The sequence below is a fragment of the Callithrix jacchus genome, chromosome 6, assembly GCF_049354715.1.
Source record: "Callithrix jacchus isolate 240 chromosome 6, calJac240_pri, whole genome shotgun sequence".
In the NCBI taxonomy this organism is placed as follows: Eukaryota; Metazoa; Chordata; class Mammalia; order Primates; family Cebidae; genus Callithrix; species Callithrix jacchus.
This window is the reverse complement of record NC_133507.1, coordinates 110,004,219-110,032,135: the sequence shown is the minus strand read 5'-3', so window position 1 is coordinate 110,032,135 and position 27,917 is coordinate 110,004,219. Positions and strand designations below refer to the sequence as shown.

The 27,917-nt window shown below is 36.8% G+C and overlaps 1 long non-coding RNA gene across 5 annotated transcripts in view; it reads right to left on the bottom strand.

Moving 5' to 3' along the window:
* The window catches only part of LOC144576682 (uncharacterized), a 332,988-nt gene that overhangs the window by 14,073 nt on the left and 290,998 nt on the right, over window positions 1–27,917 (bottom strand). For 4 of the 5 annotated variants that reach the window (XR_013519004.1, XR_013519005.1, XR_013519003.1 and 1 more), the window contains 2 exons: window positions 10,966–11,444; window positions 6,759–6,885 (listed from right to left, as the gene is read on the bottom strand). This is a non-coding gene — a long non-coding RNA (uncharacterized LOC144576682). The remainder of the gene's footprint in view (window positions 1–6,758; window positions 6,886–10,965; window positions 11,445–27,917) is intronic. The other variant, XR_013519007.1, reaches the window with a different exon arrangement.

Genomic DNA, 27,917 nt, shown 5'->3' with positions numbered 1-27,917 from the left:
AATGTCTTCCCCATTGCCCCTGAATAGAGTGGCAGAAGCAATACATCAGTACCTACTCTAATACTTAACATCTGTAATTAGAGATGTACAAAGATTTACATAACTCCTTCAACGTTCCCAAAACCATATGAAGGAAGGATTATTATTTTTCTTGCCATTGGACAGATAAGGAAACTAAGGCTTTGAAAGCATAAATAAATTTACATGTAGCTTTGGCCCAGAGCAAGAACACTACGTCATTTTTCATCTACATTGTGGGTTACCAAGTGAAGCAAGCAGATAGCTTTACAAGTCACAGAGGAAGAGCCTTAGTTCCTTGGAACTTAGGTGCAAGCAATAAATGGTGGAGGACTGTCCAGGCCCAGTGAAAAAGTGAACATTCCAGTATCCACACTGTTGATCTCAGTTACTAGGATCAGACACTCATAGAAAAGGACACGAAACTCCTGAATTTGACTTACAAGTAAATACATAGAAAGCATATTAGAATTTGATTTCAGTGTGTGAGAGCCACAGTTCCTATTACTGTCTTCTTTCTGGAGCCTTACAGTAGCTGGGAAAAGCAAACCTTCAGGAGGTGCTATGCATCAATTCATGAGTTCAGTGAATGTGATCACACTATTCAAAAGATACTATGTCATTAAGAGAGAGGGCTCAGGAAACAATCAGCCAGGGTATTAGGTGTTTGATTTTGAGCAAGTTACTTGTTCTTTCTGTGCCTCAATTTCTTCATTCATAAAATAAGAAAAATAATATATACCCTTTGTAATAGTTATGAGTATTCTATGAATTCACACACACAAAACCCTTGAAACAGTGGCCGTCACAGACTGAATGCTTAATAAACCGACATATTGATAGTCAATGATTTTGATGTCTGGAATGAATAAGTAATTCCTCCTCCACCCACCTGAGAGAAATATGTCTTAATCAATTCATTCCTGTGGATACCATATGTCACACTAGTTTTTTAAGGACATAGTCTCAGATAGCCAAAGCTTTCAGGTAAACCACTGGGATCTGGCGACTGATGCCTTAGATTCACACCACAGCTGCTTGCCTGACCTGCATCAAATGTGCTTTTGGAAGGAAGCTTATCCAATACCACTTTGATATCTTCAGATGTTTTCTCTACTTTGGCAAGAAGATTTTTAGCTACAGAATAGACTGGCTTTAGGTTCTCTGCTCAGAGTAAAGGTACCAAAATGAAGAGGGATCCAACACACAGGGATACAATATGATGAATAGAAAAAATCGACATCTGTGGCTCCTAAGCCAGGTGTTTGATTTTTAAAGCATTACTCAAATTATATAAACCATATTTCCCCTACTGCTGCCACCAAAACGTAGGTTTTGTACATCTTCACCACTAAACACACACACACACACACACACACACACACACACACACACACAATTTGCTAGTAATGATTTAATATTTTTCTAAAAATAGAAAATCAAGGTTGAGTCTCATTCTTCAGCATAAAACAAGAACCTTCTGGAAGCTATGTGATACTAGAAATATTTTCAAACCAGTCATAAAATTATCCAAAACCTCTTTCATGTGTTAAAACTATTGAGCTTACTTTTATTATGATTCAGCTGAAGCATAGGTAACCCTAAGGCATGATGGAAATTATAATTTGACATAGAGAATCAGATAGAGAATAAAAGAGAAATCGACAGGGAGCTAAAAGCAACCAACCAAAAGTGAATTATTTTGACAAACGGGCAAGTTTCAGATATAGTAATAAAATGTGTAATAGGGACACACTGAAGTCCAAAATAAGATCAGGAATAGTATTTGCAGAATTCTTCCATGTCACTTGGATTAAAGCGTAATGATTCATTTAGTTGAGATTTGAGTAAAATAAAATAAACATATCTACTCATAATTGTAATTCAAAATTCTTTCCCTGCCTAGAGCATGAGGCCTGACTTATATCAAGGGACATAAGAAATATGCTGATTTTATTCCTTTTACTACAAGTACAGCTCCCTGGGGTAAGGCCAGCTGGTGAAAATTCACGTAGGCTGGTATACTGTGGGCCTTTATTTACAAGGCATTAAAAATACATCAGGAAGACAAAAGAATACTCCAAACAATAAACTCGAACAGCTATGAACCCTGGTGCAGTGCAGCTGTTTTCCCAATCCAAGGCACACCATAGTTTTCTCTCGTCGCTGAACTTTCTTTTACTTATTCCTCTTGAGCTTCCTCCAGTGGAAAGGGACTTTCTCGGAGTCTGTATTATGTCAAAATTTGCACTGCTTTGATGTGAGCAACATAGGAGAGTATGTTTTTTGTTTTGTTTTGCTGTGGAAATTTTTACTAGAGATGATTCTTGTTGCTTTTCATAGATATGTGACTGCAGAGTGTCAATCAGGTTGACTCAAGAAGCTGCCAGGTAAGTCATCCTAATTTTTTTTGTTCTCAGAGATTTTAGGCATTTTAGGAGATTGGTTTGTCGACCAAATAACATGCAGATTTGAAAAGAAAATTAGAAAAGGCAGAAAACTAGGTGTAAATGACCCAACTGGCAGAAATAAACATTTTGAGGAAGCAATGGGGCATTTTATAGGCAGATAAACATTCTCATTGTTTTAAGTGAGCATTTTTAAAACAAATCTACCATATGGATTATAAACATTCATACATGATTTGCACCTATGAAAATGTTTGTAGAGCATTGCATTGTAGGGAAGAATGTGAGTTTGGGCATCAGGACCATTAGTTTCAAATCACAACGTCACTTTTGCTAACCTCTCTGTGCCTGTTTCCTTGTTTATAATCCAAGGATATCTATTTTATAGTTTTCTTTTGCCTGGTAAATTGCATGTACTCAATAAAAGTTGGATATTGCAATTTTTGTGTATTTTCATCTTATTTTTTCCTTAGTATTAGGATGATTGATTGTCACATTCAGACTTAAATGATGCTTTATTTTGCTACTTAAAAGATTTCAGTTACTAGATCCAATAAAGTATTAATCAAAAGGAGATCCACCAGTAAGCTTTGGACCATCTGACTGTGGTATTTTCTACACCTTGAAACATGGCAGGGTAGACAGCTTTAAAAACAAGCCAGAATTTTAAACCCAAGTTTTTCACTTAACAATTATGTGACATCAGAAAGGTTGTTCTACTTCTCCTGGGATAAAAGAATACAAAGATGTCCAGTTATAGTGGCTCACACCTGAAATCCCAGCACTTTGGGAGGCCGAAGCAGGCAGATAACCAGAGGTCAGGAGTTTGAGACCAGCCTGGCCAACATGGTGAAACGCTGTCTCTACTAAAAATACAAACATTAGCTGGTTGTGGTGGCCAGGACCTGTAATCCCAGCTACTCTGGAGGATGAGGCAGGAGAATCCCTCGAACCTGGTAGGTGGAGGTTGTAGTGAGCCGAGATCATGCCATAGCACTCTAGCCTGGGAGATACAGCAAGACTCCATCTCAAAAACAAAACAAAACAAAACAAAACAAAACAAAACAAGATCTGCCTCATCCCAGGATATACAATAGCAGCAAAGATCAATAAATCCATTTATCTTAACTTGATAGGGAAAAACTACAGAGACCAACGGAAGCATCACATTTTATTTAATTAGTCTTGGTCTGGGGGTCCCTTGGTAGAACCTAAGAGGTTTAGAAAGAGCTGCCCAGAATCTGTTTCCAACCTCCTCCCTTTCTTTCAAATTCAGTTTATTCTATGAATATTCTGTGTTTTTCTCTTTAGTAGCTTAACCCTGGGAAGAGTGACAAATACTAAGCTTGTTTAATACCTTATCATGAATTCTTTCCAGCTCTGTGATGGTACTTTCACCTTGCATTCAATTATCTGTTTACACATTTTGTATTCTCAGCTAGAATTTGATATGCTCTTCTGCACAAAGTCCATGGCAATTAACACAGTGACAGCCACATAGTCAGAAATTCAACACATATTTATTGAAAAACAAAATCAGTAATTGGTCCCACTGACATCTGAGGAAGAAATAAATAAAAAGAGCTCCCCACAGTGATTATTTGGGACATGCTGTATGAGTAACTGACATATTAATTCCAGCTTGCATTATTACATAAACAGCTCCGGTAACCAGACCTGTTCCATGTACAGTTGCCAAATATATGTAAAACATCTGTTAAGTTCTGAGCTTTCTAGTAAATCTAACACTGAAAATGGTCTTTTTACTGAATAAGCAGATGGCAGTAGTTTGCTAGGAGAGTGATACAGAAACAGCCCCATTTTACATTGGGTCAAAGCAGAAATAGAAGAAAACTGTTAATATTGGTCCACAATATCAGTGATTGTGGCAATAAACACAGGATATGCAAGAATCAGATTTCTTATGTTTTGATTCAAAATGGGAACAGATAAAATGCAAGGTACCCATGAGTTTCTTAGGTTATTAAAGCAAACAACACGGCCAGGTGCTGTGGCTCACACCTGTAATCCCAGCACTTTGGGAGGGTAAGACAGGCAGATCACCTGAGGTCAGGAGTTCAAGAACAGTCTAGCCAACATGGTGAAATCCCATCTGTAGTAAAAATACAAAAATTAGCTGGCATGTGGCAGGCCCCTATAGTCTCAGGTACTGGGGAGGCTGAGGCAGGAGAATCGCTTGAACCCAGGAGGTGGTGGTTGCAGTGAGCTGAGCTCACACCACTACAATCCAGCCTAGGCCAGAGTGAGACTCCATCTCAATCAATCAATCAATAAAACAAGCAAGCAAGCAAACAAGAGAAGCAGCATGCTTGGGCTCTTAAACATGCTCATAAATAAACCCACTAATAATCTTTGGCACTTGGAGCCCAATTATTATGTTTTTGTTTCTGTTTTTTATTTTTAATTTTCTCCCTTCATAGAGTGGAACTCAGTAGGGAAATAAGATGGTGTTTTTTTTTTTTTTTTGAAGCAATTTCAGTAACTTTTACAACACCTTTCTGAAAAGAAAAAAAAAGCCTAAATAATTAACCCCTTGTAAGAGTGGCATGGATTTCAGTGTCACAAGCCATTGGCTTTCAACACAGTTTTCACCACGTTATAGCTGCCAGACCTTGGTCATATTAAATAACATCTGTTTTCTATTCTCCTAGTGCAATGTTTAACAGAACAAAGGAGAATTGACATAAGCGTTGGATTAGAAGAGCCTGGCGTGTGAAGCCTAGTTCAACAGTGACTTGGGAAAATGACATCTTGGTGAAATCCTGCTGTAAAAGGAGATGACGAATTTGGCAGGGTTGTTTTGGGCACTGAGGAGCATGTAGAAGCACATGGAGTGCCCAGGATGATTACCGCATGAATGCCAAGTTGTTTCATGATCACTTCCTGCCCCTCCTTGCCTCCAATCCCCTACCCAATCTATAACATCTCCAGATTAAATATTGTAACAATGAAGATCAAATGATATTGAAGTGACCACACTAGGACCATGAATTCCTCCATTCTCACTTGTAGGGAAAGGCCACTGGAAAGTAGTTGTTCTGTCTATGTCTAGATACAGACCAGAAAACCATCTGTAAATGTACCTTCTCATGAAGGGAGATCTGACTGTATATGTGAAAACTGAAATGAGAAGACAGCTCTTTCTTTGAAAAGACCTCTGTGTTCACAACCACAGCCCTGAATATGCTCACACAGCCTTTAGGAAGAGAACAGTTAAATCAGCACATAAAAAAAAAATACACTGTGGATTGTAGGGATGTAGTAAGAAATAAATGGGGAAAGAATGAGGCAATAGAAAAAGATCTACAGATTTGTGGCTTATATTCTACTTCCTGTCGCAGGGTGTTATAGGTCTCTTCAATGCCTTCTTCTCACTCCTCCCAACCATGCTGGCTGCAGACGCTCACACAGGTCCCTCTCACTTTAACTCTGAGGTTGTAGAGTGCAGTCAATAGCCCACCATCAAACTGGTCTATTTTCTTGGTGCTATTTTCACATTTGTGCTTCTTTTCTAAAACTTCCTTCCCTCTAGCTTGCATTTGTTGCCTTATTATTAATTATGATAATGAAATTATCCATAAAAGCGATTTTTTAAATGAGAATGAGAACGCTAAAAATGTCCTCTCACTCTGCAATAAGAAAGCTGAACTTAGGAGGACTTTTTTTTTTTTTTGCCTTCAAGTTCTGGGATACATGCGCTGAATGTGCAGGTTTCCTATAGAGGTATACACGTGACATGGTTGATTGCTACTGCTACACCCAACAACCCATTATTTAGGTTTTAAGCCTCTCATACATTAGGTATTTGTTCTAATGATCTCTCTTCCTTTGCCCCCCACCCACTGACAGGCCTCAGTGTGATGTTCCCTCCCCTCCCTGTGTCCAGGTGATCTCATTGTTCAACTCCCACTTATGAGTGAGAACATGAGGTGTATGGTTTTCTGTTCCTGTGTTAGTTTGCTGAGAATGATGGTTTCCAGCTTCATCCATGACCTTGCAAAGGACATGAACTCATCCTTTTCGTGGCTGCATAGTATTTCATGGTATATATGAGCCATATTTTCTTTATCCAGTCTATCATTGATGGGCATGGAAATTGGTTTTTAGTTATTATTAGTAAACAATAATAACCTATTGCGTGACTGACTACTCTACAAAAATGAGGTAAGAATCCTTACCTTCATGATTCCACACAGAGGACATACAAATAAGAACAACAAAAAAAGTAACAATATGATATGATGTAACAAGAGGAGGTCCAGGATGAACCATGATTAACCACTAGAGAAACCGCATAAAGACAATGCTTACCTTATGAATCCATAAAACAAAGAGGCCTGGCATGGCACAGACTGTTCAACGCAGATGCAACTTGAGTAGGAGCTTTCAAATGATTTGCAGGATGGAGAAAAGTGGGAAGTCATTTCTGTTGGGAAAACTGCATGAGCAAAGATAAGATTTCAGAAACAATCTAAGGTGGGTGGCTCACTTGAGCCCAGGTGTTTGAGACCACCCTATGCAACATGGAAAAATCATGTCTCTACAAAATATAAAATACAAAAAGTAGCTGGGTGTGGGGAAATGAACCTGAAGTCCCAGCTACTAGGGGAGCTGAAGTGGGAGGAATGATTGAGCCCAGGAGTGAGAGGCTGCAGAGAGCCATGATTGCACCACTTCGGTGACAGAGTAAGACCTCGTGAAGAAAAGGAGGAAGAAAAAAGAAGAAAGAAGACGAACCCTCTAGGTTTATAAGACAGTGGAACTATTTTGTATGCATGACACAATAATTGTCAATACTTGACCTTGTATATGCATCAAAACACATAGAACTGTACACCACAAAAAGCAAACCTTAATGTGAACTATATACTTTAAATAATAATGATGTCTCACTATTGCTTCATCAGTTGTGACTAATGTATAACACATATTCAAGATGCTAATAAGAGAGGAAATTATGAGAAGACAGTAGGTGAAAGGGGGTATGGCGGACTCTGTACCGTCTGTTCAATCTTCTGTAAATCAGACACTACTATAAAAATATAGTTTATTAAAACAAAACCCATTTAACTGCCAAAACATCATAGAAACCCAAAATCTCGCCAGAGTCATGTGACTGTTCTCTGGTTGCAAAGTCTGTGTGGCCCACTGCTGATTCTCTCTCTTTCACAGAGTTTTGTAAACTTTTCATGCCCCTTTGACAACATCCTTGTCTTTGGGAGTAGGGTGCAGTACTTAAGTGTTTATACTGTTGGTTTTCGCAGCTGGCTTTTTTGGTTGCAATACAAAGCTATGTGCTGTATCTTATTTTTGATGTTACTGGAATGTGTGGATTTTTATCAATTTAAATAATAATCTAACAAAATATACAGGTGATTTCATGAATATTTGGACAGGCACCCATCTAGAAAAAAAAATGAACTTACTATCAGCCATTTATGTCATTGTTTAGATTTGTATCAGTCAAAAGTATTTGTTTTGTGTGTGTTAAGACATTTTCTTGATGCTATGATGTTTTTCAAATGCATCTTTCTTTTGAGTCTTAAATAAGTCATTATCTAAACTTTGATCAAGATTGCTGTGACAGGTTGGTTTCCAGAAGAACTTCCTTATGATTTCCTTGAAACATAATATGGTATTGATGGTAAAGAAAAAGGAGATGGGGTGGGATGTGTTATTTTTGTCTCGAAGTTGTAACAACCGCAAAGTCAATGGTTTAAAACAACACAAATATATGATGTTATGATTTTTAAGGTCAAACATTCAAAGTAACCCTTAGTTAAAATCAAGGTGCAGGCAAGGCTTCCTTCTTTCTGTAGGCTTCAGAAGATAATCTGTTTTTTTATTTTTTTTTTGTCTTTTTTTTTTTTTTTGCTTTTTCTAGTTAATAAAGATAACTTAAGTGTTCATACTCATATTCCTTGGCTTGTAGACACTTCCTTCAACTACAAATCATATTATTCAAACCTATTCTTCACCATCATATCACCTTTTCTGACTATGATCCTCTTGCCTCTCTTTTACAAAGACGTTTCTGATGACTATACTGGACCAGCCAGGGTATTCTAGGATAAGAGCTCCAAATGAAGATCTTTAACTTAATCACATATGCAAAGTTCCTTTTGCCAAGTCTCTTTCCTGAGGATTAGGATGTTGACATTCTTTGGGAGTCACTGTGCAGCCTTGAATTGAGGGCTAAATTAGAAGGTGGGTGCAGATTACTTATCAGATTGAGAAATTAAAAATGAGAATTATGGGAAAAAAAAGAATTAAAAAATAAGAAGAAAATCCAATAATCGAAGAAGGAAGAAACGAGAGTATCAATGAAGCTTAACACTTAGCATAGAGGGTGGTTTTAATGAAATTTATTACCAAGATATGTCATTTAGACATAGAGAAAATATGGGTTGAGGTGCCTTCATTAAGCTTACTTGGCAATTAGAATAATCAATATGCAAAATCATTTTCCAATTTCGTCTATCATACAGCTCTGCAATTTGTAAAGATTTACAGGGGAAAAGATAAGATAATGTGATTTGACTCTAGTATGAAAATTTGCCTCTTGTTTCCTGTCTATGTTCAATTTATGAGTAGAAAAGTTACATGCTTCTTCAAAGATTTCATGTAAATTTTTCCTTTCATTTTTTCCCCAAGAAATAGGTGATTATAATAAACATGATAGGGTTTATAGGAGGTACTCTTTTAAAATCATAATGTTGTTTTATGTCAAATAATGAGTTTGAGAGTAGAGACAAACTTAGGTTTATGCTTATGCTACTTAGTAAATATAATTGAAAATGTCACCTGTGTCTCAGTTTTATCATCTAAAATATGGGTATACTAAGGCCTTCTTTTTTTGGTATTTTTGATAACCAAATGGGATTACATATGAAAACCACCCAGGATAATATATTAGTTATTATACATTGACTCTAGTGGCTCAGTAAATTATCATCATAGTTCAGTAAATACAGGATCTCTATTCATCAATTCATTCATTTTATTGAATACTTACAACATGTTAGAGAGCAGGTTGGAGCTGGTGAAATCCATAATACATTTGAGAATAGAGGGAAGTCTTCCTTGTGGATGACAAACCCATAGCACTTAGCTCAATTCCTGCTAAAAAGTAGGTTTCTAATTACTGTGTGATTAATAAATATATGGACTAATGACACAAACCATCTTCAATTAAAATTCTCACTTATTAGTTACTAGGGTTTTGGGAAAGAAAACGAAGCAATACAAATTGATATGGCAGTGCTGAAAGGCAGCATGGAGAGTTTAGTGCACCCAGAGGAGAAATGCTTACTGGAAAAGAGTTTCTGAATTTCTTCCAGGTGACGAAGTGGGACACTCATTAGATGTCCCACTAGACATCTATGCAAGGAACTGGAACACTATATATGAGGAAGAGAGCAGAGACTTCACCTGGGAGGTAAGGGAGGTTTAAAAACATTTATCTGGACATCAGAGAACATAGTAGAGTAGACACTTTCAAGTGTCTATTCCTCCACAGAAGCATAAAAAAATTATTAATAAGCTATTGCAAGAACTTCTATTACAATCCTAGAAAACAGAGGTTTATACCACCTAATAGAATGCTGAATGAAGGAAAGGGCAACTTTAGAGTGGTAGGAGCTTTGTGGCACTTTTATTTATTCTTGTCCCACCCTTCCCTGCCTCTCAGTGGTCTTAAAAAGGACAGCCCCATCAGGAGTGTGGGACACTGGTCACTGGTCCTGGAGGGTGCAAAGCAGATCTTATTTGCAGATAATTGGGATTTCTTTCTTCTATTTTTTTTTTTTTTTTTTTAGAGACAGAGTCTCACTTTGTTGCCTAGGCTGGACTGCAGTGGCACAAATACAGCTCACTGCAACCTTCAAACTCCTAGGCTCAAGCCATCCTCCCACGGCAGCCTCCTGAGTAGCTGGGAGTAGAGGCTTGCACCACCACATCTGGCTAATTTTTAAATTATCTGTAGAGAAGGAGTCTCACTATGTTGCCCAGGGTGGTCTTGAACTCCTGCCCTCAAGTGATTCACCTTGGCCTCCCAAAGTGCTGAAATTACAAGAGTGAGTCATTGCACCTGTCTTTTTCTTCCTGATTTAACCTGTCTAAGGACCACCTGAAAGACTGACACAGGGTGCCGCTATTTCACATAATTTGGAACTCATTCAGGCTAGAAAGGCAAAGTATTTACTTGAAAATACAATTGTGTATCACATGTTGATGGTGACATGTTCTGAGAAATGTGTTGTTAGGAGATTTCATCATTGTATAACCACCACAGCAGGTCCTTACCTGGACCCAGTTGGTACAGTCTGCCACACACCGAGGCTCTATTGTACAGCTATCGCTCTTATGCCTATAGACCTATATAGCAGATTACTGTACTGAATACTGTAGGCAATGGTAACATAAAGGTATCTGTGTATCTAAACACACCCAAGCACTGAAACAAATAGTAGAAACATAGTATAATTTTTTAAATTGTCTATCTATATGAAGGACTTACCATGAGTGGAGCTGGCAGGATTAGAAGTTGCTCTGGGTGAGTCAGTGAGTAAGTGGTGAGTGATGTGAAGCCCCAGGACGTTCCTATCCCAGATCGTAGGCTTTACAGGCACTTTACACTTAGATTACACCACACTTATTAAACAAGCTTTTTCTTCAATAATATAATCTTAGCTTACTGTAATGTTTTTACCTTATAAACTTTTCCAATTTTTAACTTTTTGACTCTGTAAAAACTTTTGGCTTAAAATGGAATTACATTGTGAGCTTATTTCTTTATATTGTTAGCCTACAATTTTTACTATTTTTAGTTTTTTTAATACTTTTTAAACTTTTTATTAAAAATGAAGCCACAGCACACACATTAGCCTAGGCCTGAAACAGCATCAGGGTCATCAATATTATTATCTTCCATCCACCTCCATGTTTTCTCCCACTGGAAGTTCTTCAGGGCAATCACAGGCAAGGAGTTGTCATCTCCTATAACAATAAAATATTTTTCTGGATATTTCCTGTAGCATCTGACTGATGATGTTTTATAGCATACTTTTAAAAAAAGTAATAGTACACTAAAGTATACAATAATGATTAAAAATACAGTAAATTCATAAACTAGTAAGAGTTCTTTTTAATACTACCAAGTATTATATGCTGTAAATTGTATGTGCTATACTTTTATGTGACTGGCAGAGCAACAGGTTTGTTTACAATGGTATCACCACAAGTAAATGAGTAATACATTATGCTGTGACATTATGACAGCTGGAATGTCACTGAATTTTTCAGCTCTGGCATGTTCTCATGAGACCATCATTGTATATGTGGTATATCATTAACTGAAACATTGTTGTTTGGCATTTAACTCTACGTAAGGTGAAAAAACAATCCAGAGATGCCTGGGACAACTGACTGGTTAACTGATATGGTAGAATGCCAAAAACCTAGGAGAAAAAGATGTGGAGAGAGGTTCCTTGGGAAGCAAAGGTATTCAAAATCACTCACGTGTACTGGGAATCTGGAAGACAACATTAATATCCAGAGAAGGGTGCTGCTCAGAAAAGATCTAAGAAGACCCTAATCTTTTCACATCTGGATGATTTTGATTTCTAGGCTCGGAGTGTGCAGAGAAGGTGGAAATTAAAGCGGAGTTATAAATAGTTCTGCTAGGCATTGGAGGAATGCCGCAGCATAGGCTCAATCTGTAAAGACCAGAAACGTCCTGTTGTTTTAATTTTTCTGTTCCTTTCTTTCATCATTTTGTGTTTTTTTTTCTCTCTCTCTCTTTTTTTTATTTGTTTGTTTATTTTCTTGCTCCTGCTATTTAAGAGAATCACTTTCAAAAGGACAGACACGTCAGAGATTACAAACTAAAGAATAAAGGCATTAAAAATAGAAAAAAGTTCACTAAATAATCATACAGCTACAGCCTACAGAAAGCAACAAGAACAAACCCTATGGAAGAAGAAGAATCAGATTTTATAGGTAGTGCATTATAGTTTCCAAAATATCCCATTTTCAACAAAAGTTAAGGCACCTTCATAAATGAGATCCACAGAAATTGTCCCTAAGAAAGTATAGACTTTGTAATTATAGACAAATATTTTAAATCAAGTGTCTTAAATATGTTTAAAGAACTAAAAAAAAAAATTGGTCAGTTTGATTTTTGACAAAGGTGTGAAGCCCATTCAACTGGAAAAAAAATAGTATCTTCCAAAATTTGTTATGGCACAACTGAATATACATACACACAAATGAAATTAGACTCCTACATCACACCACACACAAAATGTTAATGTAATTGGACCAAGGACCCTAAATATAAGACAAGAAACCACTAATTTTTTAGAAGAAAATAGGATTAAATCTTTATGACCTTGGATTTGGCAGTGAACCCTTAGCTATGACATGGAATGTACAAAAATTAGAAGAAAAAATAGATATATTAGGTCTCATCAAAATCTAAAACCTTATGCATGAAAAGACATCATAAAAGGGAAAAGACCACCTAAAAATTGCAAATCACCTATCTGATAAAGCATTCAGAATATATAACAAATTCTTACAACCCAAGAGCAAAAAGATGAGGAATCCAACTGAAAAACAAACAGGCAAAGGCTCTGAGTAGACCGTTCTCCAAGGAAGATATATGAAAAGATGCTTAATATCTTTAGTAATTACGGAAATGAAAATCAAAACCATAATGATGTACCACTTCACAAGAGCAGTATGCCTATAATAAAACAAATAAAGAGAAACAAGTGTTGATGAGGATGTGGAAAATTTGAACATTTGCACTGGTAGAAAGAAAATGACAGCTTCTGAAAAACAGTTTGGTGATTCCTTAACAAGTTAAACATGGAAGTACCTTATCACTCAACATACATAATTTTACGAATGTACTGAAAAAGAATTGAAAACAGGTTTTCAAGCAAATGTAAGTACATGTAGTATTATAGCAGCACTTTTCATAATAAGTAATGGAAACAGCCCAAATAGCCATTAATGGAGAAATTTTGTGTTTACATACAATGGAATATTACATCACTGTAAAAGGAACGAAGTGCTAGGAAAAGGCATGAACCTCAAAAGCAGGTTAAGGGAAAAAGTCGGACAAAAAAGGTGACATGTTGTGTGATTGCACTTACATGAAATGTTCATAGCAGGTAAACCATTAAGATGGAATATGGATCTTCAATGGCCAGGGCCTGGGAAAGCTGGGAGTGGGGAGCATATTCCTAAAAACACATATGTTGGGTCATGAGGTAATGGGCACTGGCTTCCTTTTGTGGGTGATGAAGGAAGTAATGCAGACAAAGTGCCTGAATCAGCCTAGGTCAGCAAACTACAGAAGAAACAGGATATACTAGGCCCCTGCTTCGATAGCTGACACCTGCTTGCCTGCTTGCCAGCTTCCCCTTTCCCCGACTCTTTCCCTACCCCCACCTTAGTTGCCCTCGCCCAAACTGAAGAAGTTTAGTCTAAGATGAAAATTTGTAGCCTGAAAAATAGCTTGTTTCGTCTGTCCTTATCAGCAGGCCCAGCTACTCAGGTCATAAGGGCAGACACTCTCAAAAGGACATAAGAGCCCCTGAGCTAGCTGGGAATGCAACGCATTGTTGGCTGCAACAAAATGCAGCAGAACAACCCTAAGGAAAACACCTGTTCAATCTGTTCTCTCTTTCGGGAATTCCTGTTTTCCAGATGTTAGACCCCCAGAATTGATCTCTAATTTTCCTGTATTTTCTCTTAACTTACAGTTCTGCCTTGTTGCTGGGACTTTTACTTAGGACCATTTCTCAATGTCATCTTCCAGTTATTCTGTTGCATTTTGTTTTTCTAGTCTCATATTTCTAAGAGCTCCCCAGCTCTGAATGTTCTTTTTTAAATAGCATATTATTTTACTGATGTTTGCAGTATTTTATGTTTGAAGGTATTTGTGTGTATGTGTATGCACACATATACATACACATCCATGCACGCATCTCTGTATTCTTTCTGCATAATCTCTGTCTTCCAGAGTTTGTTTCTTTGTTTCCCCTGTATGTTTGTTTTGGTCTTGATCTTACACATTATAGGATTTCCTCAGAGTTAATGGTCTTGGTAGTCTACTCCTACTTAAGTAGACCAAAAAGCTTATTGTAAGCTGGGAGTGTGGTAAAGGGCTCTTTGTTTTAATATGACCTACCTGAGCTGCTTTGCCAGGGAACACAGTAATGGCAGTCTCTTTAGGGCCTTTCATTTGGGCCTGGCAAGAAATACTCTTCCATCCTCCTTCATGGAGGACAAAATAAAATTGGCTTCGAGGGTCTGCTCACATCCCTGTTTTGCAGAACCCACACTCTTGCTTCTTCAATTAATTTCACAGTTGTCGAGACTAAACAAATTGTCCTTTTTAATATTTCTCTCTTCTGCTGTCCCAGTTTGCAGTCTTCCTCTTTACAACCTGCTGAAAGTAGAAGATCTCCAGTTTTCTTTTGATGAATTCCTCAGCAAACCACCAACTGTTATGTCTTTTTTCCAGAACAACTTATTTTGTAACTATGATTATATGCATTTATGTTCTCTACCTGTATATTTATTAGATGCACTAAAAGCCTCGACTTGTATGGTTCTCTGTACCCTATGGGTGCTAAATAAAGCCTTGCTGATGGCAAAACAAAACAAAACAAACAAACAAAGAAAACACGTAAAGCCCCTACCCAACAACCAATAGGTGATGTCTGGGAAGACTGTGACCCAATAGTACTCAGCCTATGAGGAACCTGGGGAGGGACCTGTGCAGTAGGGAATACATTGCTTGTTGTAACCATGCTGAGGGTGCCCACCCATCAAACACCCGATCTTGCAAAATCGTCATTAAAATTGTCACTTTTTCTGTTCTCTGGGTCTCTGAGTTTATTCTTGGGTTTGGACAGGTGATTTTGTTTCTCACAACCTAGAGGTCCATACGGGAAACTCTGTGTTTGCGTGGAGTGACACTCCAGCTGAGGAAAGACATGTCCTATCCGATTTAGGGGACCCACTCTGTCCGGGTGTCCTGGCTCCCCACAGAAGCCGTAGACAAACCCTACACTGTTATTCAGGAGACAACAAAAGTGACACAGGAAAAAGCAGGCACTGCGGCAACCAGGCAACCTCATGCACCAGTCAAGGTATGAAAATGGGACTGTAAGCGCTGCGTTGGTGGATGGGCATTTTCAGAGGTCTCAGAGTATGTAAGAAACCTCCAGTAAGGGGGGCTGAGTACACAGGGAAAAGCTCAGAGAGACTAAACATACATGGGAAACAAGAATTCTAAGCCTAGGAAAAGCTCAAAGAGACAAACCAAAAATGGGAAACAAGAACTCTAAGCCTAGTAAACAGGATAAAAGGAACTAAAGAGAATCTCTCTGAAATTCCCCCAAAGTGTTAGTTGGGAAGAATGCTGCAGGTTTGGAATGATAATCCTCAAACCAGGGACAAGGAGTAGCAGAAGATGATAAAGTATTGCTCTTTTATCTGGCCCAAAGAGCCCATTCATCAGTCTTCAGTCTTTTGGCCTAACTTTGGCTCAGATGAGGATGGGGTGTGCCAAACTTTACTTCTCTATGTAAATGATAAAATCCCATCCTCATAAGAGGAGATGAGTTATTCTCTTTGCTAGATTAGTGAGTTAGCCCCCATCCTCCCCCTTAAAAAGGAAGAAAAAGAGCAATGAGCCCTCACCCAATGAAAAGCGCTGGGATCTCCTAATATGCTTGACCCCACATACATCTCAGAAAGTTGATGACAGGGAGATCAGGGGGCAACAGGAAAGCCAGAGGAAGAGAAATCTGGGAGTCACGAAGGGTCCCAGTGCTCCCTTACATCCTTGCCAAAGTTGAGGAAAGAATTAGAACAATATAAGACAGACACTGAGAATTTCCCTATTCCTTCTAAACAGCAGATGTCTAATATGTGCCCTCTTAGAGAAGTCCCTACGGACAGGGAGAAGTTGGCTTTGTCAGTACACTTCTAACAAGTACTGAGGTTAAAGTTTTTAAAAAGGAAACAAGGCTACTCTTGGAATTCCAACTTCCTTGGTTTAGTACAGCAGCTAGATCAATTTTTAGGACTCAATTTGTATACTTGGATTGAGATGATGTCAATCAAGAATATTCTGTTTACTGGGGAGGAGAGGGTAATGATTAGAAGGGGAGCCATGACCATCTGGGAGAGACAGCATCCTCCCGGGCAAGGAGGCCTACCAGCGGAGCAGAAATTTCCAAATGTGGATCCTGGATGGGACATATGTCCTGGGATATGGTCCCAGGGATGACTCCAGGGATCAGGTCCAAATTCGAGATCTTAAGGAACTAATAATTAGAGGGATTTAAGAGTTCACTCCTAGGACAGAGAATGTCTTGAGAGCATTCCAGCTCCAACAGGAAAAGAGGAGCCTCCCTCTGCATTTCTGCAGAAGCTCAGAGATGAAATGAGAAAATATTCAGGATTAGACCTGGAGGACCCAGTAAAGCAAGGCCTTTTAAAGGTTGATTTTGTAACTAAACCTGGCCTGATATTACTAAGAAACTACAAAAGACTGATGGATGAAATAAGAAATCAATTAAGGAATTACTGAGGGAAGCTCAGAAGGTTTTTGTTAGAAGAGAAAGAGTTAAGTGGCTGACCCTGAAGGCAGGGGAGAGAGGAACCAGGGGAGGAACCTGCACACTAGGGAATAAATTTCTTGTTGAAACTGTGCTGGAGGTACCTGTTTATCAGACACCTGATTTTGCAAGATCATCCTGAAATCTCACTTCTGCTGTTCTCTGGGTCTGAGTCCACTCTTTGGGTTTGGACAGGTGTTTGTTTCTCACAGGTGATAAAAATATTTTGTGTTTTTATCACAAAGGGATGTTGGGAATTATCAAAACTTTTTCTAAGTCTATTGAGATGATCATATGATTTTTGGTTTTAGTTCTGTTTATGTGCTGAATCATACTTATTGATTCGTGTATATTGAACCAATCTTGCATTTCAGTAATGAAGCCTAGTTGATTAGGGTGAATAAAGTTCTTGATATGCCATTGAATTCAGTTTGCTGGTACTTCGTTGAGGATTCTTGTGTCTATGTTCATCAGAGATATTGATCTGTCATTTTCTTTTGTGTGTGGTGTCTTTGCCGGATTTTTGTATCAGGGAGATGCTAGTTTCACAGAATGAGTTGGGGAAAAGTCCCACCTCCTCAGTTTTTTGAATTAGAGTCAGTTGAATTAGTACCAGTTATTCTTTGTACACTGGGTAGAATCTGGCTATGCATCCATCTGGTCCAGGACATTTATAGTTCATAGGTTTATTATAATTTAAATGATACATTATAATAATGAAAAGCTAATGAGTATCACCTCACTTAAAAAACCCACCTTATTTAAATGATATTACTTCTGAAGGATGTTTCCTGAATATCCATGTCTTCATAACTTCTTTCTCTATTTCCTGATCATGTAACATTTTATCTAAACCTGCATAGTCCAACAGGAACCACATATGCAACTTTTAAATATTCTTATAGTCACACTAAAAAATAAGTCAAAACAATATGGTATAATTTTATTCATGCATTGATATAACCTTAAAACAATGTTTCAACATATTTCTAATATAATATTGAGATATGTTAGGTTCTTGTTCATAAATTAATTCTTCTAAAGTAGGTGTGCGTTTTACACAACATCATATCTCAATTCACATTTGTGGGTAGTGGCTTCCACAGGTAGACCATTAAAATGATATATACTGAATTATGTTGTTGTAGTTACTGATAAATTATAAAGCCATCAACCTACATCTCCTCTACCCAATATCAAAATGTACAGCAATTACAAGTGATCATGAAGTCTTACAATAACATAATAAATAACATAATAGAAAATATATAGCTTAAGTTTTAAGTAGAAATTTTGAATGTACAGGATAAATATAACCATGAAGATTAAACATGCATTTACTTCCTTTTCTCCCTTCCTTTCTTTATTCCTTCCTTTCTTCTTCTCTTCCTTCCTTCCTTGTTTCGTTTTAGAAAGAATTCATAAGTGACTGATAAAAATTTGCTCCAGACACAGGTGCCTTATGTATGTCATTATAAAACCTGTATTCAAGGGCACACATATATTGGCTTGTAAATTTTAAATCACATTCTAAATGTTTGAAAGTACCTATGTCATTATTTTTAGTGGATATCGTCATAACATTTCTTAATGTTCTTTTTTGTGTTATCTGTTGATTATCAAATTATCTTGATATCATTTATTATTTAATTGCCCTTATCTTGTGTTGGGTCCTTTATAGTTAGAACACACAAGAATTATTTCTAAGATATGTCCACTACTTGAACTTTTTTTCTTATTAAATGTTTGATTTTTTTTTTTTTTTTTACTACTTAAATGTAGAGAAAACATTGCTTGGTTTTTGTACTTTTAAAAAATAATGTCCAGCACTTTGGGAGACCAAGGCGGGTGGATCACGAGGTCAAAAGATCAAGACCATCCTGCTCAACGTGATGAAACTCCATCTCTATTAAAAATACAAAAAAATTAGATGGGCATGGTGGTGCATGCCTGTAATCCCAGCTACTCAAGAGGCTGAGGCAGGAGAATTGCTTGAACCCAGGAGGCAGAGGTTGTGGTGAGCCAAGATCGTGCCATTGCACTCCAGCCTGGGTAACGAGCGAAACTCCATCTCAAAAAATAATAATAATAATGTAAACCAAACAATATTTTCTCTACATTTATTTCCCTAACTCGTTTTATGATACCAATATCATCCTGATACCAAAACCTGACAGAGACACAACTAAAAAAAAAATTCCAGCCTAATATCCGTGATGAACATTGATGCAAACATCCTCATACAATACTGGCAAATCGACTCCAACAGCACAAAAAAAAGGTTATCAATCACAAGCAAGTCGGCTTCATCCCTAGGATGTAAGGCAGGTTCAACATATGCAAATCTATAAACCTAATTCATCACATAAACAGAACCAAAGACAAAAACCACATGATTATCTCAATAGATGCAGAGAAATCCTCCAACAAAACTCAACAGTTTTTATGCTATAAACTCTCAATAAACTAGGAATCGATGGAATGTATCTCAAAATAATAAAAGCTATTTATGACAAACCCACATCCAATATCATACTGAATGGGAAAAAAATAAAAGCATTCCCTTTGAAATCTGGCACTAGACAAGATGCCCTCTCACACCACTCCTATTCAACATAGTATTGGAAGTTCTGGCCAGGGCACTCAGGAAAGAAAAAAGAAATAAAGGGGATTCAATTAGGAAAAGAGGAAGTCAAATTGTCTCTGTTTGCAGATGACATGACTGCATATTTAGAAGACACTATCATCTCAACCCAAAATCTCCTTAAGCTAATAAGCAACTTCAGCAAAGTCTCAGGATACAAAATCAATGTGTAAAACCACGAGCATACCTACACACAAATAACAGACTAACAGAGAGCCAAATCATAAGTGAACTGCCATTCACAATTGCTACAAAGAGAATAAAATGCCTAGGAATACAACTAGCAAGAGATGTGAAGGACCTCTTCAAGGAGAACTACAAACCACTGCTCAAGGAAATAAGAGAGGACACAAACAGATGGAAAAACATTCCATGATCATGGTCAGGAAGAATCATATCATGAAAACGGCCTTACTGCCCAAAGTAATTTATACTTTCAATGCTGTCCACATCAAGCTACCATTGACTTTCTTCACAGACCTGGAGAAAACCACCTTAAACTTCATATGGCACCAAAAAGGAGGCTGCATAGCCAAGACAATCCTAAGTAAAAACCAAAACAAAAAATAAAGCTGAAAGCACCACACTACCTGACTTCAAACTATACTACAAGGCTACAGTAATCAAGAAAGCATGGAACTGGTACCAATTGAACAGAACAGAGGCATAGACATAACACCACACATTTACAACCATCTGATCTTTGACAAACCTGACAAAAACAAGCAGTGGGCAAAGGATTCCCTATTTAATAAATTGTGTTGGTAAAACTGGCTAGCCATATGCAGAAAGCTGAAACTGGATCCCTTCCTTACACCTCATACAAACATTAACTCCAAGATGGATTAAAGATTTGAACACAGACCTAACACCATAAAAACCTTAGAAGAAAACCTAGGCAATACCATTCAGGACATGGGCATATACAAGAACTTCATGACTAAAACACCAAAAGCAATGACAACAAAAGCCAAAATAGACAAATGGGATCTAATTAAACTACAGAGCTTCTGTGCAGCAAAAGAAACAGTCATTAGAGTAAACTGGCAACCAACAGAATGGGAAAAAATGTTTGCAATCTACTCATCTGACAAAGGGCTAATATCCACAAACTACAAAAAACTTAAAGACATCTACAATAAAAAAATTAAACAACTCCATCAAAAAGTGAGTGAAAGATGTGAACAGACACTTTTCAAAAGAAGACATTTATGCAGCCCACAAACATTTGAAAAAATGTTCATCATCACTGGTCATTAGAGAAATGCAAATCAAAACCATCTCATGTCAGTTAGAGTGGTGATCATTAAAACATCTGGAGACAACAGACGCTGGAGAAGATGTGGAGAAATAGGAACACTTTTACACTGTTGGTGGGAGTGTAAATTAGTTAAATCATTGTGGAAGACAGTGTGGCGATTCCTCAAGGATCTAGAAATAGAAATACCATTTGATCCAGCAATCCCATTACTGGGTATATAGCCAAAGGATTATAAATCATTCTCTTATAAAGACACATGCACACATATGTTCACTGTGGCACTGTTTACAATAGCGAAGATTTAGAACGAACCCAAATGCTCATCAATGACAGATAGACTGGATAAAGAAACTGTGGCACATATACATCATGGAATACTATGCAGCCATAAAAAAGAGAGAGTTCATGTCCTTTGCAGAGACATGGATGAATCTGGAAAACATTATTCTCAGCAAACTGACTCAAGAACAGAAAACCAAATGCTGCATGTTCTGACTCAGAAGTGGGTGTTGAAAAATGAGAACACATGAACACAGGGAGGGGAACATCATACACCAGGGCCTATTGGGGGTTGTGGGGACTAGAGAGAGATAGCAGGGGGTGGGGGGATTGGGAAGGGATAACATTAGGAGAAATACGAAATATAGATGACCAGGGGAGGGTTGCAGCAAGCCACCATGGCACGTGTATACCTATGTGACAAACCTGCACAATCTGTACATGCACCCCAGAACTGAAAGTATAATTCAAAAAAAGTTAAAAAATAAAATAAAATAATAAAATTATATATATATACATATGTAATCACAAATGAAACTTAAAAATATCCTCAGTGAAAGAAGTTAGGAAGAATAGACTACATATTATATGAATTCATTTGTATGAGATTTTAATTGATAGTACCAGAAAGCAGATCAATCTTTGCCTGGATTTATGCATGCCAGAGATTAACAGAAAAAGTGCTTTATTGAGGTTTTACAAGACAGTAATCTCCCACAATTCATTGAAATGATATACTCAAATTTTGGGCATTTGGTTGTTTGTAAATTATATGATAATATAGTTAAATAAAATGTAACAATGAAAAATCTAAATATATATAAACCAATTATATATAAAATATAAATATAAATAATTGATCTCTCTATAATTATATAATATGCATATATATTATATATCATATATCATATAATATATATTATATATTTTATAATTATATAACATATATAATATATATCATATGATATATATGAGTATATAATTATAATATTATAAAATACATAATATATTATACAATATATATAATTATAGTATATATAAATATTGTTATATATAATACATATAATTATAATTATATATTTATATATTACATATTTATTTTATATATTACATATTATATATAAATTATATATATATATTATATATAAATATATATTATAAAATACATAAATTTTTTGTATAAAATACAAAAAATTAATCAGGCATGATGTCATGCACCTGTAGTCCCAGCTACTCGGAAGGCTGAGGCAGGGAAATTACTTGAACTGTGGAGGTGGAGGTTGCCATGAGCCAAGACTGTGTCACTGCACTCCAGCCTGGGCAACAGAGTGAGACTCCATCTCATTAAATAAATAAACAAACAAGTAAATAAATAAATTTAATAATATAATCATTAATGTGGCCAAATGCAGGGCTCATTCCTGTAATACCCACACTTTGGGGGGTCAAGGTAGGCTGGCTGCTTTAACCCAGGAGTTTGAGACCAGTCTGGGCAACATGGCAAAACCCCATCTCTACAAAAAATAGTTGAGTGTGGTGGTACTGTCTGTCATCCTAGCTTCCAGGGAGGCTGAGGTGAAAGAATCACTTCAGCTTGGGAAGTCAAGGTTGCAGTGAGCTGTGATCATGCCAGTGCACTCTGGTCTGGGCCATAGGAAAGATATCCTGTCTCAAAAAACAAATGCAAAATAAATAATATAAATATGTATGACTATAAATTTGCCCCTATATGTATTTTCTCAGAGGCAAATTTATAATCATTAATACTCTTACTATATATATAGAGAGAGCATATTATACATATTTTATACAGATATTTCTCCTCCACTTATCATGGAATTATGTCCCTGTAAACCTATTATAATTCAAAAATATTGCAAGCAAAGTATGCACTTAATACCCACCCATCATAAAATAGAAAAATTATGTCAGGGAATTTCTCTACATTATACACACACACACACACACACACACACACACGCGCGCGCGCGTTCTATATCACAGTTGTTTTTTGCTAAATGGCATATTATTGATGATTCAATTATTTTGTTATTCTTTACAAAATAGGTAAATATTACTATCCCCATGGAGCATGGATTCTAAAAAAGATAGACAATAAAATAAGCGTTAGAGCATGCTAGACAGTGGTAAGTACTATACAATAAAAAAAATAAAACAGGCTCTCTATGAGTAAGGGTACTGCTTGCAGTAATAATTAGAGTGATTATGATATGCCTCACTGAGAAACTGAAATTTAAGTTTAAAAAAAAAAAAAAAGAGCCATTCATGTACAGAACAGCAAAACAGAGACCTTAAGGCTGGTATTTTCCAAAAGAATACTCAGACCAGTTGCTGGAGATGGCTGAGCATGACAGAATCACAGAAGAGCTGATCCAAGATGAGATGGGCTTACTCCTGTAAGGCCTTGAAGGCATCATAGCAGCATTCACTTTTACTCTAAAGCGAGAATTGATATCAGGGGCTTGTGTATAAATGAAAAATGACCTGACTTCTGTTTTAAAGGGTTCTCTTGTCAGTTGTGTTGGGAATATACTTGTAGTGTGTAAGAGTAGAAACAAGGTGCTTTAATAGATGTGCACGATAATCCTGGTGAGAGATGATGGTTCAGAGGAAGCCATAAAGAATGGAGGTGCACAGAAGTACTTGGATTCCAGATACAGTTTAAAGGTAGAACTGGCCATAAACTATGCTCTGTGTTATTTCTGACATTTTAGAATTAATAAGCTGCTGCTTGAGGGAAAGTTCATAGTAAAAGTTCTACAGACAGTTGAGAAACTGTAATTTTTTATTGATAAGATATAAAATTTAAGAATTTCTATTATTTAATCTTATTTATATTATTCAAATACATCTTGGCTTATTATAAATAAAAGCTTATTTATTAATCACTCTGCTATGTAGTATTCTTGTTGATTTCTCCATGCGTGCCCACCAAATTTTGTTTTACACATTTTACTACTAGGTTATTTGACACAAAAAAGATTTATGAGTTGTATTTTCTTTGTGGTTTCTAGCTATTATCCACATAAAAGAAAGCTCTTTCAAATGATTTTAAAAAATCTAATAACCACTATAAATATTTTTATTACTTTTTGGAGAATTTTGTTGTTCAACTTCATCTGATATATTTCCTCATACTTTAGCATTTTTTATTTCAGGTATAGCACTGGAAAGAAACATATAGATTACCTTGTTTAAAATGCTCCATAGGCAATGCTTACCTCACTATAAAACATGAGTCACAGCATTTTTAGCACTTGTGCTCAGAAGAAAGTGGGCTATAAAATAACTCTACTTAGCAACAAGTGGACCACCACACCAGGTATAATTAGTAGTACAAAAACATTTGTTGACTTTTTAAAAAATAATAGGATAAAAAATGTAAATAAAATAACTTGTGAGACTAATATTTAGTGTCAATTTGATTGGATTGAAGAATACAATGTATTGCTGCTGGGTACGTCTGCAAGGGTGTTGCCAAAGGAGATAAATATTTGAGTCAGTAGACTGGTAGAGGAAGACCCACCCTCAATCGGGGTGGGCACCATCTAATCAGCTGTCAGCATGGCTAGAATAAAGCAGGCAGAATAACATGGAAAACTAGACGGCCTTAGTCTCCCGGCCTACATCTTTTTCCTGTGCTGTATGCTTCCTGCCCTGAAACATTGGACTCCAACTTCTTCAGGTTTGGGACTCTTGGACCTTTGACCACAGACTGAAGGCTGCACTGTCCACTTCCTTACTTTTGAGGCTCTGAGACTTAGATCAGCTTCCTTGCTCTTCAGCTTAAAGACAGCCTATTGCGGGACCTCATCTTGTGATCGGGTGAGTCAGTACTCCATAATAAACTCCCCTTTACATATACTTCTATCCTATTAATTCTCTCCCTCTAGAGAACCCTAATCCATAATTCTGCCTCAAAAGTCTCAGAAAGTGATACTATATTATCAATATATTATCAAATATTCCTCAAATCATGGACTCTTTGAATTTCATACACAAATGGATTCATTATACTGGAATGAACGTTGTGGAGTATTTCAAGAAAAGACTATAATTATTATACCCTGTATTAAAAAAACAGTGTCCATATGACTCATACCTATCTTTTTAGCTCAAATATTCTGAATCCATTTGGATTTTGATCACAGATAATGTATAGTTTGATTGTTCTGATTTCCCTCATGTATACATGTCTGTATAGGGATTTACAGATATGAATATATAAATTACAATTATATATATATGACTGTCATTTCTGATAATATTCTATTTCTTAAACTAATTAAATCATACTTGGGCATGCACTGTTCCTCGGTCGATAAGTATGAATAGAACTAACTGATAGTGCATCTAAACAGAAGCTTTAACTGTATAAACATAGCAATGTTTATTCGGCTCTTACCACATTAATCTTTTCCACATTAGGACAGTTCCATAGCTTACATCCCAGGACAAAGAATGTATATGTAGCTTGACCACAGTGGAAACATGATATGAGAAAGAAATAGTCTTTTTTTTTTTTTGAGGCAGAGTCTCACTCTGTCAACCAGACTGAGTGTGCAGTGGTGTGATCTTGGCTCACTGCAACCTCCGCTTCTCAGGTTCAAGTGATTCTCATGCCTCAGCCTCTCAAGTAGCTGGGACTACAAGCATGTGCTACCTCGCCTGGCTACTTTTTTGTATTTTTAGTAGAAATGGGGTTTCACCATGTTAGTCAGGATGGTCTTGATCTCCTGACCTCATGATCCACCTGCCTCAGCCTTCCAAAGTGCTGGGATTACAGGCATGAGGCACCGTACCTGGCCAATAAAGTTATTTTTATAAGCCATCAATTTTTTGCCTGTGTCATTTCATTTTGTTCTACTACTTTGGCACAAACTACTGAAGCAAATATGGACGTTTTTACCAGAAGCTGGGTTCTGTGTAATAACAAAGTAAAATATGCAATTCTTTTTTCAAGGTCAGGTAATGCATGCTTAAAAAATATTACTGTAGACAGAAAGCAGATAATTCATATTATGTGGTGACAAAATGTTTGTATATCACTAGCAATCTTGTGGAAACAAAACTAATGTGCTAAATAAGTTTGTGGCTTTTGGTGAAGAGTCGTGACTTCAATGCTACTGATTTCATTTAATATTATTAATCAAAAGATGGAACTCACAAAAAGAACTGGCACATACTAAGCAGGCATTAAAGGGAACACACACTCTGGTCTTGCAGAGTTGAAAGATGTGACTGATTTTCATTTACAATTGGGGAAAGATAAAACCATAAAGGTCTTTAAGCAGCAAAGTATTATTAAAACCCAGATTTTTGTAAAAGACCGAATATAGTGTGTTGTAATCACAGCTTTTATTAAAATGTCTGAATTGATTTAACTGAAAAAATATCACTCAGGGAAAAAAAAAAGCAAAAACAAAAACTAAAGTTTGGCTCTCCCTGAAAATCCTGGTAAGTTCAGTGTGCCTGTAACTAAATTTGGAGTAAGAGGCATGTATGGAAAAGAACCGTCAGTAAAACAGTCCCACAGAACCGACTGGAAGGAATCAAATAGACAAAAGACCAACTGTGTTTTGAGAGACCTGTACCATCCATTGAACCACAAGTCTGAAGCAAAAGATACAGTAACAATTCAAGACAAAAATTCCCTGGTAGGGCACCAATTTTCTTACTGAAAAGCATCAGTCCGAGAAAACTTCTTAACCACCTGTGCTTCACTGCCCTCTTCAGATGTGAAGGAGGAGGATAACAGGAAGGAAGTTATCCTTCCATAAAGTACAATGGCAGAGGAGCTACAATGGGGGGGAAGACACTTAATCACAAAACACTACCCATCTCTGTAACCTCTCAACATCTGCTCATCAGAATTTCATAAATACTACAGACCAGTCATTTTCAGGTGGTTTGCCTTATTTTTACAGTGGGTATGGTAAATACAGCTAGGCTATCTCTAATCTACTACTTGATGCTAGAAGAGTAGGGACACATAACTAGGAACCACATCTGAGCAAGATGATAAGATCATTTGACTTTGAGCCTGACTCTGTGATTGGATGACATTGGTGAATTTATTTTTTCTCTTGGGTGGAAAAAGTGAGTACAATTTGGATGTACTTGTCATGAACAAGATGGACCATTTTAGATTGTGTTGCAAATTGGAAGCATTCTTTGCTCCTCTTTAAGGGTGGATTTTAACTTTCTGGACTGTTATCATCAGGTTGTACTGCAAATTCCAAGTATGCTTTGCTCTTTTCTAAGGGTGAATTTTAAGTTTCAAGACTGTTGTTATTAGTATTTTCAAGTGACTTTCTTTGTATTCATAAATTATTACAAAACACCACAATCTACTTACAAGCAGAAGTTTTAAGGACAAGTTCATGTGATCTCATGCCATCTTAATTGTAAGCTCCAGAAGGAGGCTGTTGTATTAAACTGAATTTCAAAATGAAGACCAACTATAATGAAAATGTGCCATGACAAACTTTTCTTTTTACAAGCCAATTAAATATGCAGATTCCTGATAACCAAAACATAATCAAGTAAAGCTAACCAGTATATGAGCCCACCACAGACTCCAATTCATTTGATTCATCCCAGGAAAAAATAATAAACCT